The 15160-nt window shown below is 39.4% G+C and overlaps 1 protein-coding gene across 1 annotated transcript in view; it reads left to right on the forward strand.

Annotated features, from left to right (window-relative positions):
• Positions 1-15160, forward strand: part of CFAP47 (cilia and flagella associated protein 47) — a 704026-nt gene that overhangs the window by 402049 nt on the left and 286817 nt on the right. The gene's annotated exons all lie outside the window — the stretch shown is intronic.

Here is a 15160-nt window from a genome sequence, read left to right on the forward strand (position 1 = left end):
TTTTATACTGTCATTTTTATAATAATAATAAACAAGTACAAATCTATAAACCATTCCTCTCTCCAAAAACCCCACTTAGGTTGGTTTGAATAGCATAATCTAAATATTAGGGCTGTCAAGCGATTAAAAAAAGTAATCACGATTAATCGCACTGTTAAACAATAATAGAATACCATTTATTTAAATATTTTTGGATGTTTTCTACATTTTCAAATATATTGATTTCCATTACAACACAGAATACAAAGTGTACAGTGCTCACTTTGTATTTATTTTTGAATACAAATATTTGCACTGTAAAAAACAAAAGAAATAGTACATTTCAATTCACCTAATACAAGTACTGTAGTGCAATCTTTTTATCATGAAAGTTGAACTTACAAATGTAGAATTATGTACAAAAAAATAACTGCATTCAAAAATAAAAGAATGTAAAACTTTAGAGCCTGCAAGTCCACTCAGTCGTACTTCAGCCAGTTGCTCAGACAAACAAGTTTGGTTACATTTGCAGGAGATAATGGTACCTGCTTCTTGTTTACAAAGTCACCTGAAAGTGAGAACAGGCGTTCGCATGGCACTGTTGTAACTGGCGTCGCAAAATATTTACGTGCCAGATGCTCTAAAGATTCATATGTCCCTTCATGCTTCAACCACCATTCCAGAGGACATGCATCCATGCTGATGATGGGTTCTGCTCGATAACAATCCAAAGCAGAGCAGACCAATGCATGTTCATTTTCATCATCTGAGTCAGATACCACTAGCGGAAGGCTGATTTTTTTTTTTTTTTTTTTGGTGTTTTGGGTTCTGTAGTTTCCGCATCGGAGTGTTGCTCTTTTAAGACTTCTGAAAGCATGCTCCACACCTTGTCCAACTCAGATTTTGGACAGCACTTCAGATTCTTTTACCTTGGGTCGAGTGCTGTAGCTATTTTTAGAAATCTCACATTGGTACCTTCTTTGCGTTTTGTCAAATCTGCAGTGACAGTGTTTGTAAATCAAACAACATATGCTGGGTCATCATCCAAGACTTCTATAACATGAAATATATGGCAGAATGCAGGTAAAACAAAGCAGGGGACATACAATTCTCCCCCAAGGAATTCAGTGACAAATTTAATTAACACACTATTTTTTTAACAGAATGGTGGTTGAAGCATGAATGTTTAGCATATCTGGCACGTAAATACCTTGCAACGCCAGCTACAAAAGTGCCATGCGAACGCCTGTTCTTGCTTTCAGGTGACATTGTAAATAAGAAGCAGGCGGCAGTATCTCCCGAGAATGTAAACAAACTTGTTTGTCAGTGATTGGCTGAACAAGAAGTAGGACTGAGTGGACTTGTAGGCTCTAAAGGTTTACATTGTTTTGTTTTTGAGTGCAGTTATGTCATTAAAAAATGTACATTTGTAAGTTACACTTTCATGATAGAGATTGCACTATAGTACTTGTATGAGGTGAATTGAAAAATACTATTTCTTTTGTTTTTTACAGTGCAAATATTTGTAATAAAAAATAATATAACATGAGCACTGTACACTTTGTATTCTGTGTTGTAATAGAAATCAATATATTTGAAAATGTAGAAAAACATCCAAAATTTAATTAATTTCCATTGGTATTCTATTGTTTAACAGTGCGATTAATCACAATATTTTTAATTGCAGTTAATTTTTTTGAGTTAATCGCGTGAGTTAACTGCGATTAATTGACAGCCCTACTAAATATGTATATATCCTGTATCTTTCCTACTTATTGTGTTCTGAGCAAGAGAATACACTTTCCTCAGCCTGTGTACCTTGCTGAATGAGACAAGGATTTCTACAGAGCCCTGTCTCATTGAATATATGCCAGTGAATATTTTATGTGTGGGGAACACTATGTTTTCAATGTAATAGAAAAGTTTATACCTCAGGAGCCTGATATTTCACCATGTAAAGGTAATTCATTCCTTAGTATTGCATTTTTGGGCTAAATTAGTCACTTGCGTTCCAGTGGTATAGTCCTTCTGAATGTTCAGCTGTAATTATTAAAAATAATGATGTTATTCAACTCTTGTGCATACGTAATGTGTGGTTTGAAAGGCCTATTACTTGGCCACATTAAAAAAAACATGCAGTTCTTTAAGGAAGTGTGGATATATTCCTGCCATTGGGAAGGTCCCCACTTTTGCTGAATTCTGTAAAATCATTTTCCATTGAGGATTGCACAAGAGCCATCTTGTGGCACTAAATGTTCAGCACCGCAAGTTACATAAGGGAGGAGAGGCTTGACCACCTCTGTTTCTTCTTCTCTACAGTAACAAGTGAAGGAACTTCAGCCTCTTGTCTGGCTAGTCAGGCTCCTAGTTAGCATTTTTTATTAATCAAATATGTAAATGTGTAGTTAAGTTTCTTGTGATTTTTAAGAGAACTATTTGCCTGCTAAATTTAAACTTATTGTTCCCATCTGTGTCAATGCTAGTACTATTCAATAAAAATTGGAAAATGGCTGGACCATTTTTGCTCTAATTTTCCAGAAATATTCACTTCAGGCAGGAACCATATCTAGAAAATTTAAGTTCAATATTTGGCATTTTCAGAAAACTAATGGTGACTGAAATCAAGGGGTTTCAATGGAATTGCTTGTGCAACTTTAACTGTAATTGTTGCTAGCTCTTCAGCTATAATTGATGTTTTTGGGACTGGTCATTTTAATTTTATTTATCATTGTTTTTGTGTGTGGACCCTAAGGACCAGACCCTACAAAGACTTAGCATGTATGTTGTCAAGGCTGCTTCCCCACTTTGAACTTTAGGGTACAAATGTGGGGGCCTGCATGAAAACTTCTAAGCTTAACTACCAGCTTAGATCTGGTCCGCTGCCACCACTCCCAAAGCTAATTCCCTTCCCTGGGTAGCCTTGAGAGACTCTTCACCAATTCCCTGGTGAATACAGATCCAAACCCCTTGGATCTTAAAACAAAGGGAAATTAACCATCCCCCCTCCTTCCTCCCACCAACTCCTGGTGGATCAAGATCCAACCCCCTTGGATCTAAAAACAAGGAAAAATCAATCCGGTTCTTAAAAAGAAGGCTTTTAATTAAAGAAAAAGGTAAAAATCATCTCTGTAAAATCAGGATGGAAAATAACTTTACAGGGTAATTAAACTTAAAGAGCTCAGAGGACCCCCCTCTAGCCTTAGGTTCAAAGTACAGCAAACAGAGATAAACACTCTAGCAAAAGGTACATTTACAAGTTGAGAAAACAAAGATAAACTAACATGCCTTGCCTGGCTGTTTACTTACAAGTTTGAAATATGAGAGACCTGTTCAGAAAGATTTGGAGAGCCTGGATTGATGTCTGGTCCCTCTTAGTCCCAAGAGCGAACAACCCCCAAAACAAAGAGCACAAACAAAAGCCTTCCCCCCACCAAGATTTGAAAGTATCTTGTCCCCTTATTGGTCCTTTGGGTCAGATGTCAGCCAGGTTACCTGAGCTTCTTAACCCTTTACAGGTAAAAGGATTTTGGAGTCTCTGTCCAGGAGGGATTTTATAGTACTGTACACAGGAGGGCTGTTACCCTTCCCTTTATAGTTATGACATATGTAATTATAGTCACAAGAGTAGTCCCGCTGTAGTTTGACTAGAATGGGACCACTCATGTGCCTAGTTACACACATGTTTAAGTGTTTGCAGGATCGGAGCCTAGTTTTCCAAAGAAAATTGGACAAATGTAGACTTAATAACATTACTGGCACCAAAGAATTAAAAGCAGAGCCTGGAGTCTGCTCTTGTCCTGTAATCTAAGGCTATGTCTTCACTACCCGCCGATCCGGCGGGTAGCAATCGGTCTATCGGGGATCGACTTACCGCGTCTAGTGAAGACGCGGTAAAATCGATCCCTGATCGCTCTGCCGTCGACTCCGGAAATCCACCTCGGCAAGAGGCGGCAGCGGAGTCGGCGGCAGCGCGGCAGCGGTCGACTTTCCCGCGTCCTCACCGCCAGGTAAGCCGACCTAAAATACGCAACTTCAGCTACGGTATTCACGTAGCTGAAGTTGCGTATCTTAGGTCGGACCCCCGCTGTAGTGTAGACCTAGCCTGAGACACCATTTCTCTGAGTTACAAAAGATGGAAGGAGCCCTTGCTCTTCAGTCTGGTCTTTTTCTCTCTATCTCAAGGGCAGGGTAGAAATAGAGTGTGCTAGTGACCCGTGCATTGAAACACAATGGCTTAATTATTTCTTTGATAACTGGGAAGTGTCCTGTTTTGTGCTGATAAAGACTTGGATGTCTAAAATTAATTTTACTGTCACATGATTTAGCATCAGTATGTACTGAATACTAGTATTTTATTATAAGACATCAACACTGACTATTGCTGAAGAACAGAAGGCCAAATTCCCATTTTTTTCCTTTGGGAAGGGAATTTTTCCTTTAGAAGAATAAATGACAGTTGTTTTAAAAAGTGGATCTGACTTCAGTGTTAACCAGCTGAGTAGTAGCAATTGTAGATAATATTAGAATGCCATAGTAATGATCAGTTGTCTACTGACTACAATCTGAAACAAGTAGTTACAGAAGTGAGACTGTAAATAGAAATTTCTTTTTCCAGTATTGGCAACACAGATTCACTCCTCCCTCAGGGTATGCGTACTCCTATGGCGCTATTTCACAACCCATTGTGAAGTAATGTCTTTTGTAGCCTTATGCATGATCCTAAGAGATCTGAATGTTTGATATGAGTTACTTAATGAGCTGTGCACCCAACTCCATCTAAGTTCTTTTATGACTATCTCAGCAGTGAGTACAGAGTCATGAGTTCTTTCTCTCTGCTTTGTGTAGCAGAGAAAGAGGTGTTTAGTGTTGTTTGTGTATTTTTTATTTATTTAATTTTATTTTAAAAGTCTGCCTATTTAGATGGGCATGAGAAAGGATGGTATTATGGTTAAGGCAGTAGAATACTGCCCTGGAGAACTGGATTCTATTCCTGCCTCTGTGACAGAGTTCCTATGTGATGCTGGGCAAGTCACGCTAACCAACATTTTCACAGGTATCCACAGTGTGCTCCTTATTTTCTGAGGGCATGTCTATATTACGTGCTGGATCGACGGGCAGCGATCGATCCAGCGGGGGATCGATTTATCGCGTCTAGTCTAGATGCGAAAAATCGACCACCGAGCACTCTCCCATCGACTCCATTACTCCACTGGAGCGTGAAACGTAGGCGGAGTCGACAGGGGAGCGTCAGCCATCAACTTACCACAGTGAAGACACCGCGTGCGGTAAGTAGATCTAAGTACATTGACTTCAGCTACGTTGTTCACGTAGCTGAAGTTGCATAACTTAGATCGATTCCCCCAGTGTAGACCAGGCCTGAGTACCCAACTTGAAACACTTTGCAGAGGGGCTGACTGCTCGTCACTGCAACCAAGGTCAATGGGAGATCTGCTCTGAACATATAAAGTGCTATAAAATACTAAGTACTCCAAAAATCAGGAACTGGGCATCTCAAATTGGGCACCCAGAATTATTTGACACTGATGACAATTTTGGCTTTAATCTCTGTGTCTCAGTTCTTCATGTGTAAAATGGGCAGAGTACTACATTGTCAACTCACAGGGGTGTTATGAAGAGAAATTCATTAACTTTTGTAAAGAACTAAGATACTACGATGAGAGCACCATTAAAAAGCCCATGAGGAAATTAATAATTCTGGGTTCAGTACAGCATTTGGATACTGTGTTGAAAATAATGCGTGGGGCCACACGTTGAATCATGAGGATAAAAATAAATATTGAACAGCTACTCATTGAGTGGCACTGTTAATCCTCTGGAAAAAATACTATGTAATTTAAAAGTATCATAATGCATCTGCACAAGCAACCTTAATTCTAGTATTTTGTAACCTAAAGGTGCTTTACTTTGCAACCTTCATATTCTTTTAATTTAGTTCCTTATATAATTTTAAAATACATTTTGCAATTTATACTTGATATGAAGTGCTTCTTATGATATAAACTGCTGTTCTGAGCAAAAGGAGTTCAGTTTTCTTTTACATTCAAACATACTTTTTTCTGGGTGTATTGTGTTACACATGAAATTGCAATGGTAAAATTACATTTCTTGTGTTTTCCAGGTTCCTATTTTAATATTATTGTGCTGAAAAGGGACACAGTTTAAAAGTCAGTCCTTTCAGGCTTTGATCATTCTTAAAAGATCTCTTTGGAAATATTCTAAGATTGGGCTAAGATTATATACTCTAATTAATTTTAGTCATAGACTTGCCTTAATGTAGAAATAAGACGTAATAACCAGTTCGTACAATGTTCTGGCTCCAGAGAGAAGTCCCCCGTGATCCATTCCTAAGTAATAGATTATAAAATCTAAATGAAGTTAAAGTGATTTCCAAATATTCTTTTCTAAAGCATTAAATAGTTACTCATTCTGTGCAACACAACTATAATGGTGTATTTGTTGAAGTTCCCCTTTAAAGTGTGTCCAAAAAAAAAGGCCTAGAAGAGCTAAGAATACTATTAGGAATAGTATTACACCTAGCCCTAATGTTTGAAGATTCCTTGTGCAAAGATGCTGGCATTTGATCTGCTCATCTTTTCTCAGGATTAGGCCTTCCACAAACAGATAGAGGCTATTACTCCTCCAGAGTGGCTGGGGACCAATATTTTTTTCCTCACTGGAATGTCTGTGCTAAGCAGTATAGATTGCAGTTCATCACACCATAAAGTGCTGTGTTAGTCGACATTCACCACTGATTACATTTCCTTTAGTGCACTCTGGATTCCCTTACTAGATACAGCAGCAACTTCATTTCCATCTCCTATTTTGCACACTGTCTCAACTTACTGGTGAAGGAGTTCTCTGAAGGCACTTCATAGTGACCAAACTCCTAACGATAGGCCATAAGTTCTGCACCCATTTCATCTAGTCTTTCACTATACCTCATTCTCTGAGACCTTTATTTGCACATCAACTTCCTTGCCACCAGCTGCAATAGAACATTGGTCTAGAATTCTACACTTCACTCTTTGGATAAACATCGCACACCATACTGTGCTTCTAACTGACTGGGACTACGGACTGTATGTTTGACACCCCTATGCTGTAGTCATCAACATATGTAACTACTTCTCCATGGGGAATATGGAGCGACTTGCCTTCATTAAAACAAACACCTGCTTCAGCCCAATAAACAAATGTTACAACATGCCTACTAATAGAAAAAGGGAAGAAGAGAATATGGAGGAGGAGAGGATATGGAGAGATTTTTCGAACATTAATAACAAATATGTGCTCCATGTGGAAACCTGCCATTGATTATCTTTATTTGTGTGCCAGATACATGCAGCTTTTCTTTTGCAGATCATTCTGTTTCTGTTAGATTATAAGAAAAAGGCCAGAGAGAGAGTTTTTGCTAGCATTGGCAATTGGGAGACTAATCATACAGAAAATAGACTAGCTGCAGTATTGCCAATCCACTTGTTATCAACTGTACTCTTTCCCCTCTTTCTTTCAGTTGTCTTTCCCTCCCTTGCATTTGATTGTACAGTTGTATTCAGTGGTATCTTTTGTATTCAAATAAGATCTGCAATTGGATGGGTGGGAGTGGGCCTATTTTCTAATTTTATTTAGCATCCTTAGTTTATTTTTATGTATTTTGTAAATTTAGTGGGAAGTCTTTTTATGTTATTTTTACCTTGAACAGCTATACCCTACTTTAGGAAGAGAGTGGTATATTTGCCTACCCTAACAAGCCAAGCCACATCAGGGCTCCTTTTAGAAGAAAACAGGAGCTCTGACACCATATAAATAAGTTCATGAAGAGGATGCTAATGCTGTCAGAATGCTATAGTTTATGTACATTGTTGGCTTAACAGTATTTCCCTTCAGTACCTCCACATTGTGTGAGGCTGCTGTATGACACCCTATAGAGTTAATGATTTAGAATGGTACAGCGGCTTCTGCTGGCAGAGCTCTCTAATTTAATTTATCGGCCCTTGTATTTGTATAAAGATTTGGTCATTTTAGCTTTAAAATGTAATTTGAGGATAATGACAGCATATAGGCAGTTTCTACAACCTCACCTATTAATTGGTAGTTTATTTTCAGGGGTCCCTGCAGCTCTTATTCAAAGCAAAGTCCCAATCCACCTCAATCACATTCATAAATCTAGTATGAGTGTGAAGCAAAGTGGGCAAAAATTGGGGGGAGCTCTTTTTTAACTTGACTGCTGTGGATGGCTGTGGTCTGCCTCTGTCTCTTGTCTGGTTCATTCCACTGATGACTGTTGAGGGCTGCCCTGATTGCTGAGGTCACCACCCAATCAGATGATATCTGGCTCACTGCTGCCAAATCCTATGCAGTTCCCTGCTCCTACTCCACCAGGTCAGCTCCAGTCCATAGCTGAAGGCTCCCATCTTGTCTCAATCCTGAGTTGGAATCTCTCACCAGAGCAAAGTAAGACCTCAGATACAGTCCTCACTCCCCTCCATGCACCCTGGGCTCGAGTACCCAATCGGAGCCCACTAACTTTTAGGTTATGGCACACAACTTTCTTGTGCCCTTCCTCATATATACAGTTACATCACACTTTTAACTCATTTCCTAAGAATAAAGTATAACAAATTCTGAATAGTACAACTTTAAGTACTTCATGAAATTCCACTGAATAACATGCAAATTATATCCGTCAGCTGGTTTTCCTACAGTTTTTTCTTTTTGACTAGGAGGTAATTTGAGAGCTTCATATAAGTATTAGTAGGGCCCTACCAATTTCACGGCCGAGAAAAATGTGTCATGGACCGTGAAATAAGCCCTTCCCCATGAAATCTGATCTCCCTGTGCTGCTGGGAGCAAGGGGCTCCTAGCTGCTAGTCTGGCCGTGCAGGGCAGGGACAGGAGTTGTCCTTGCCCTGCATGGCTGCTCTTGCTGAGATCAGACCCACCTCCAGAGGCAGTGCATAAGTGAGGATGGTAAACCCTCACTTCTGCACTGCAGCAGTTTGGGAGCTGGGCTCTGGGCACCGTGCTCAGGGCTTTCTCCCCCTGTGGCTCCTGCCACAGCTCTGGGTGCTGAGCTCGGAGCTTCTGCCCCCCACAGCTCCAGCCCCAGGCCTAGGGGCTTCCGCCCGAACCGCTCCAGCCCAGACACCCTGGGCTCAGGGCTTCCACCCTGTGGCTGCAGCTGGAGTTTGGTGCACCCGGCTCAGGGTTTCCACCCCCTGTGGCTCCAGCTGGCTCTGGGCTTCATCCTCTGTGGTTGCAGACAGGCTTAATGCGCCCAGGCTTGGGGCTTCTTCCCCCACAGCTCCTGCTGGGGCTTGGGGTGACCAAGTCAGGGCTTTCACCTCTGGGGCTTCTTCCAGGGCTGGGGCACCCATTTTTGGGGGGGGGAGGAATTGGCCAGGGGCCCCTGCCTTAATCTGCCACTGGTCTGGACTAGCAGCTAGGAGCCCCTGGCTGGGGTGCTCCCAGTAGCACGGGGAGATCTTATCCACTTCCAGGAACCTCCTCTAGCCGCAGGAAGCTCGGAGGCTGCTGCCTTCAGAGCCCAGTTCTGAAGGCAGCACAGAAGTAAGGGTGGCAATCTTGGGACCCTCCCACAACAACTTTGCAAACCTTCCCCCCTCGATCCTATTTTGGGTCGGGACCCCCATGGTTACAACACAATGAAATTTCAGAGGTAAACATCTGAAATAATGAAATTGACCAATTTTAAAATCCTCTGGCCATGAAATTGACCAGAATGGACCATGAATTTGGTAGGGCCCTACACATTAGCCTGGCAACAGGTATCAACACACGTTCAATTTCCCTTTTTGCCTGTATTTGAAGTCTGCGAACTTCTGTTCCCAGCAAGCTACTTAGGTTTACCGAAGCAGTATGGAACTTTCACTCGCTTTTATTTAAGTCAAGATTCTCTCTATATAAATTCATTGTAAATTGGTTTCACAGCATCGTTCAGAAAACAGGTTGGATTTGTCCCTCTCTCCCACACTGACCAAAGGCATAGCCTCATATATCAGACTTATTAATTTAAAGCCAGCCTAGAACTCATATGACTGGCCATACTGGGTCAGATCAATGGTCCATCTAGCTCAGCATAGTGGCTTCCAACAGTGGCCAATGCCAGGTGCTTCAGAGGGAATGAACAGAACAGAGTAATTATCAAGTGATCCCCAAGAAGTTATCTTCCATGAACTTCTCATTCTTTTTTGAACCCAGTCATACTTTTGACCTTCACAACATCTCCTGGCAATGAGTTCCACAGGTTGACTGCATTGTGTGAAGTAGTACTTCGTTTGTTTTAAACTTGCTGCCTATTAATTTAATTGAGTCTCCCCTGGTTCTTGTGTTACGTGAAGGTGATAAATAACACTTCTCTATTCACTTTCTCCACATGATTTTATAGACCTCTATTATATCCCCACCTTAGTCGTCTCTTTTCCAATCTGAAAAGTCTGTCTTTTTATTCTCTCCTGCTATGGAAGCTGTTCCATACCCCTAATCACTTTGTTGCCCTTCTCTGTACATTTTCTTCTAATATATCTTTTTTGAAATGGGATGACCGGAACTGCACACAGTATTCAAGGTGTGGGCATATCATAGATTTATATAGTGATATTATCATATTTTCTGTCTTCTTATCTATCCCTTTACGAATGGTTCCTAACATTCTGTTTGCTTTTTTGATTGCTGCTGTATATTGAGTGGATGTTCTCAGAGAACTATCCACAATGACTCCAAGATCTCTTTCCTGAGCGGTAACAGCTAATTTAGACCCCATCATTTTAGAACACACTTTACTAAAAGAGTGCTCTAATGCACATTGAATATTTGTTTCAAGGCTATTGTACTATATCTTTAAGAAGACAGTCACACTCATTAAGAACATGTCTGTAGTATTTAAACCACTAGCTAACCATTCCACATATTTTCAGATTAATGTGATAAATTCCAGCACAAAATAGCTTTCTTTCATTGTCTGAAGACAATATATTGGGACATTGCGAGCAGAGTAATGGATTTTACTATCTGTTTAAAACTAGAAAAGAATCATGCTCAGAGAATTTCTATTTTGCCCATAAATCCTTCAGTTAGTATGGTCCATTTATAGAAAAGGAAAAAAGTTGAATATTTTCCACTTCACTAAAGTGTACGGTATTACTGTATATGGCCAATGAATCTCATATTGTGAGATATGATGCTGCCAATGCAGTTTTAATGGGAAATAAAACCGCCTTTGTCTGTTTAAAGAGATTGCTTCTTTTGCAATAATATAAAACAAAATTGCTGCATCAGTATGTGGGCTGCGGTTGAACAAAAGGTTTATATTGCATCCTAAAACTAAAAAAATAGCAATGATATTTTTACCAAGAAACCATCTTAAAGAATGATCTGACAAGGAAAATAACCATCTCATTGTGGTGCTCTTTCCTTACATTTTAATGTGTATTTAAGAACTATTTTTTCCAGTTGCTACTCATAGTTCAGTATTTAGTATTTTTGTTCTGAAATGCATATGTGCTGAAGGACAGCTGAGAAACAGTGGTATTTTCAAAAACCCTCAGCATTGGCCTAACTCTTCACCTGCTAAAGTCAATAGGAGTCTTACTGTTGTCAATAGGAGTCGTAATCCAACAATGAAAGCTCTTGAAAATCCCAACCATTATATTTTGCAAACCCAGTTCATATCTTAATAGATATATGGCATAAAAGTCAAGAAAAATACTTAGAAAACAGGGATAAAGGGTCCAAGGTTAACATCCCTATGAGTAAAGTGAAAACATGGTTACACCTGTAGGTGAGTTTGGATGACAAATAAGAATGGAGACGCTTTTCCCACTCTTTGGTTGTTATTTTGTTTGGAGTCATTGTGGATAGTTCTTTGAAAACATCCACTCAATGTGCAGCGGCAGTCAAAAAAGCAAACAGAATGTTGGGAATCATTAAGAAAGGGATAGATAATAAGACAGAAAATGTCATATTGCCTCTATATAAATCCATGGTACACCCACATCTCGAATACTGCGTATCGATGTGGTCGCCCCATATCAAAAAAGATATATTGGAATTGGAAAAGGTTCAGAAAAGGGCAACAAAAATTATTAGGGGTATGGAACTTCCATATGAGAAAAGATTAATAAGACTGGAACTTTTCAGCTTGGAAAAGAGACGACTAAGGGTGAATATGATAGAGGTCTATAAAATCATGACTGGTGTGGAGAAAGTAAATAAGCTTCTGCCAGAAGCTGGGATTGGGCGACAGGGGATGGATCACTTGATGATTGCCTGTTCTGTTCATTCCCTTTGGGGCACCTGGCATTGGCCTCTGTCAGAAGACAGGATACTGGGCTAGTTGGACCTTTGGTCTGACCCAGTCTGGCCGTTCGTGTGGTCTTCTGTTCTAACTATACAGATGTTATTTAGTGTTTAAAATATTTTCTCATACAGTGACACTGTTCTTCCTGTCCTTTAATATTTTGTTATATTTCTATTAATTCCCAGCAACTTTCAGAGATTTTTAAGGCCAGAAAGGACCATTCTGATCATTTAGTCTGACCTCCTGTGTAACAGAGAATAGAAGCGCACCTAATAATTTCTGAATCAAACATATAACTTCTCTTTTAAACTATGACATATTTTTTTAGAAAGACATCCAGTCTTGATTTAAATACTGCGAGTGCTGGAGAATCCACCACATGCCTATGAAAGTTGTCCAATAGTTAGTTACGCTCACTGTTTAAAAAACCAAACACATTTTATCTCCACTCCAGTCTGTATTTCTCTAGCTTCAGCTTCCAACCACTGGATCTCATTGTGTCTTTGTCTGCTAGAATACAGAGCTGTCTAGTCTCAGAAAACTCTTCCACACAGAGGTACTTTTAGATCATGATCAACTCACCTCTTGACCTTTTCTTCAATAAGCTAAATAGACTGGTCTTTTTAAGTCTTTCACTATAAGGCATGCTTTCGAGTCCTTGAATAATTCTTGTAGCTCTTTTCTGAACCCTTTCAATTTGTCAACATTCTTCTTGAAGTATGTACATCAAAACTGTAAGCTGTATTCCAGTAATGGTCCTATTAATGCTGTATATAGACCTGATACTACCTGTCTGTTCCTGCTCCATATTGCTCTGATTGTGCCTCCCAGGTTTGCATTGGCCCTCTTAGCTACAGCATCATGCTGATAGCTCTCATTAACTTGGTTATCTAACCTGCCCCTAATTGCCTTTTCAGTGTCACTCCATTCCAGGATCCTGTCCCCATCCTGTAAGCCTGACCTAAATTCTTTGCCCTTAGATGTATGACCTTCCATTTGGCTATATTAAACACATGTTGTTCAAATTAGTCCACCTTAACAGGCAATCCAGATCAGTTTGTATAATTGACCTGTCCCAATCATTATTTAACACTCCACCAATATCTGCAGTTTTACCAGCAATGATTTTATGTTTTCTTCTAGATCACTGATAAAGATACTGAACAGCATTAGATCTTTGTGGGACCCAACTAGAAACACCTTCGCAGGATGGTGATTTTCCCATGTAAATTATTAGATTGATCAGATAACCAGTTTTAACTAATTTAATATGGGATGCATTGATTTTTGCTTAGTGCTATTTTTTGTCAAAATGTCACATGGGACTAAAGCAAATGTCTGAGAGGAGGCTAAATATATTGTATCAATATAGTTACCTTTATCAACCAAATTGTTAGTCTCAAAGAAAATATCAAGCTTGTTTGACAAGACTTATTTTCCATAAAATAGTGTTGTGACATTAGTTATGCTTCCATCGTTTAATTCTTTACCGATAGAGTAACTATATCAATCTTTCCATGATTTTGCCTGGTGTCAGAGTCAGTCTAATGGGCCTGTAGTTACTGTGCTAATCCCATTTACTTTTTAAATATTGCACATTAGCGTCATTTCAGTGCTCAGGAACTTTCTAAGTGTTCCAAGATTTGTTAAAAATTAACACTAATGATTCAGAGAGCTCTTCTGCCAATTATTTTTAATACTTTTAGGTGCAAGCTATTCATTCCAACTCATTTAAAAATGTTTAATAGTTGCTTTTTAACATCCTTTCTAGTTGCTGATGGAATAGAAAGTATTTTACTATCACTGCAACACATGAAAAATCATCCTGCTACTTTCCAAACACAGAACAGAAATATTTATTGAATACTTCTGCCTTTTCTACAGCATGATTGACAATTGTACCATCTTTATCTAGTATTGGACCTATGCCATTGTTAATATTTCATTTGTTCCTGATTATATTTCAAGAACAACTTCTTATTGTCATTAATCTTAATGGCTATAGATTATTAACTAGCTGCCAGTTTGTACTCATTGCTGTCAATCTCCCCATTTTTCCATTTGTTATAGATAAATAATAAAATAAATAAATAACTATCTAATCAGTACTTGCACATCACTTTTTAACCAGGATGGTGGTTTAACTGAAGAATTGCTTTGGTGACTGAGGAACAATAATTGTATTTGGCATCTAATAAATCATAAATAAATCACAATAAAGAATCCTAAACACCCAGTTATCATTTACATTATGTTTATGTTTTTCTCCCACTGAATTTTGCTCCCACTGACAGTAGGATGGTCTGTCTTTCACTGTTTGTGCTCTGTAACGTGATGCCTCCTCAGATTTAACCTACACTGTCATTTTGACCTCTGGAGACCTAATATCAAATTCACACTCCAGTATTTTAGTATTCGTTCTTTCAAAGACAGAGAAGATTCAAGAATTAGAGTTGCAGCTGGAGACTATGATGGAATTCAGATGGGGCTTTGAAGGTATGCAAGAAAGGAGGTGGTATAGACAACTCAAGATTTGCAGACACCTGTCAAACAAAAGGACCAGGAAGGCAGACTCCCAGAAAAGGAGGGTGACCCATGGAAGAACGTGACCACGAGGACCAGGCAGAGGAAGAGACCAACTAGTGGTGATGAAATCATGGTGAGTAACATATTTGCTGCACTAAGGGATGAGGAGGAGAAGAAACAGGCAGATGATGGGGTAGCAAGGAAAAAAAGAAGGTAAGCCAGTGCCTGTAGAAGAGAGGAAGAGATATTGAAGGCCAGGGACTGGAGCCTAAGGAAAAATGAGGATGTACAGGGGATTGCGAGAGAGAACATAAA

The sequence above is a fragment of the Emys orbicularis genome, chromosome 1 (genome assembly GCF_028017835.1).
Source record: "Emys orbicularis isolate rEmyOrb1 chromosome 1, rEmyOrb1.hap1, whole genome shotgun sequence".
Lineage (NCBI taxonomy): Eukaryota > Metazoa > Chordata > Testudines > Emydidae > Emys > Emys orbicularis.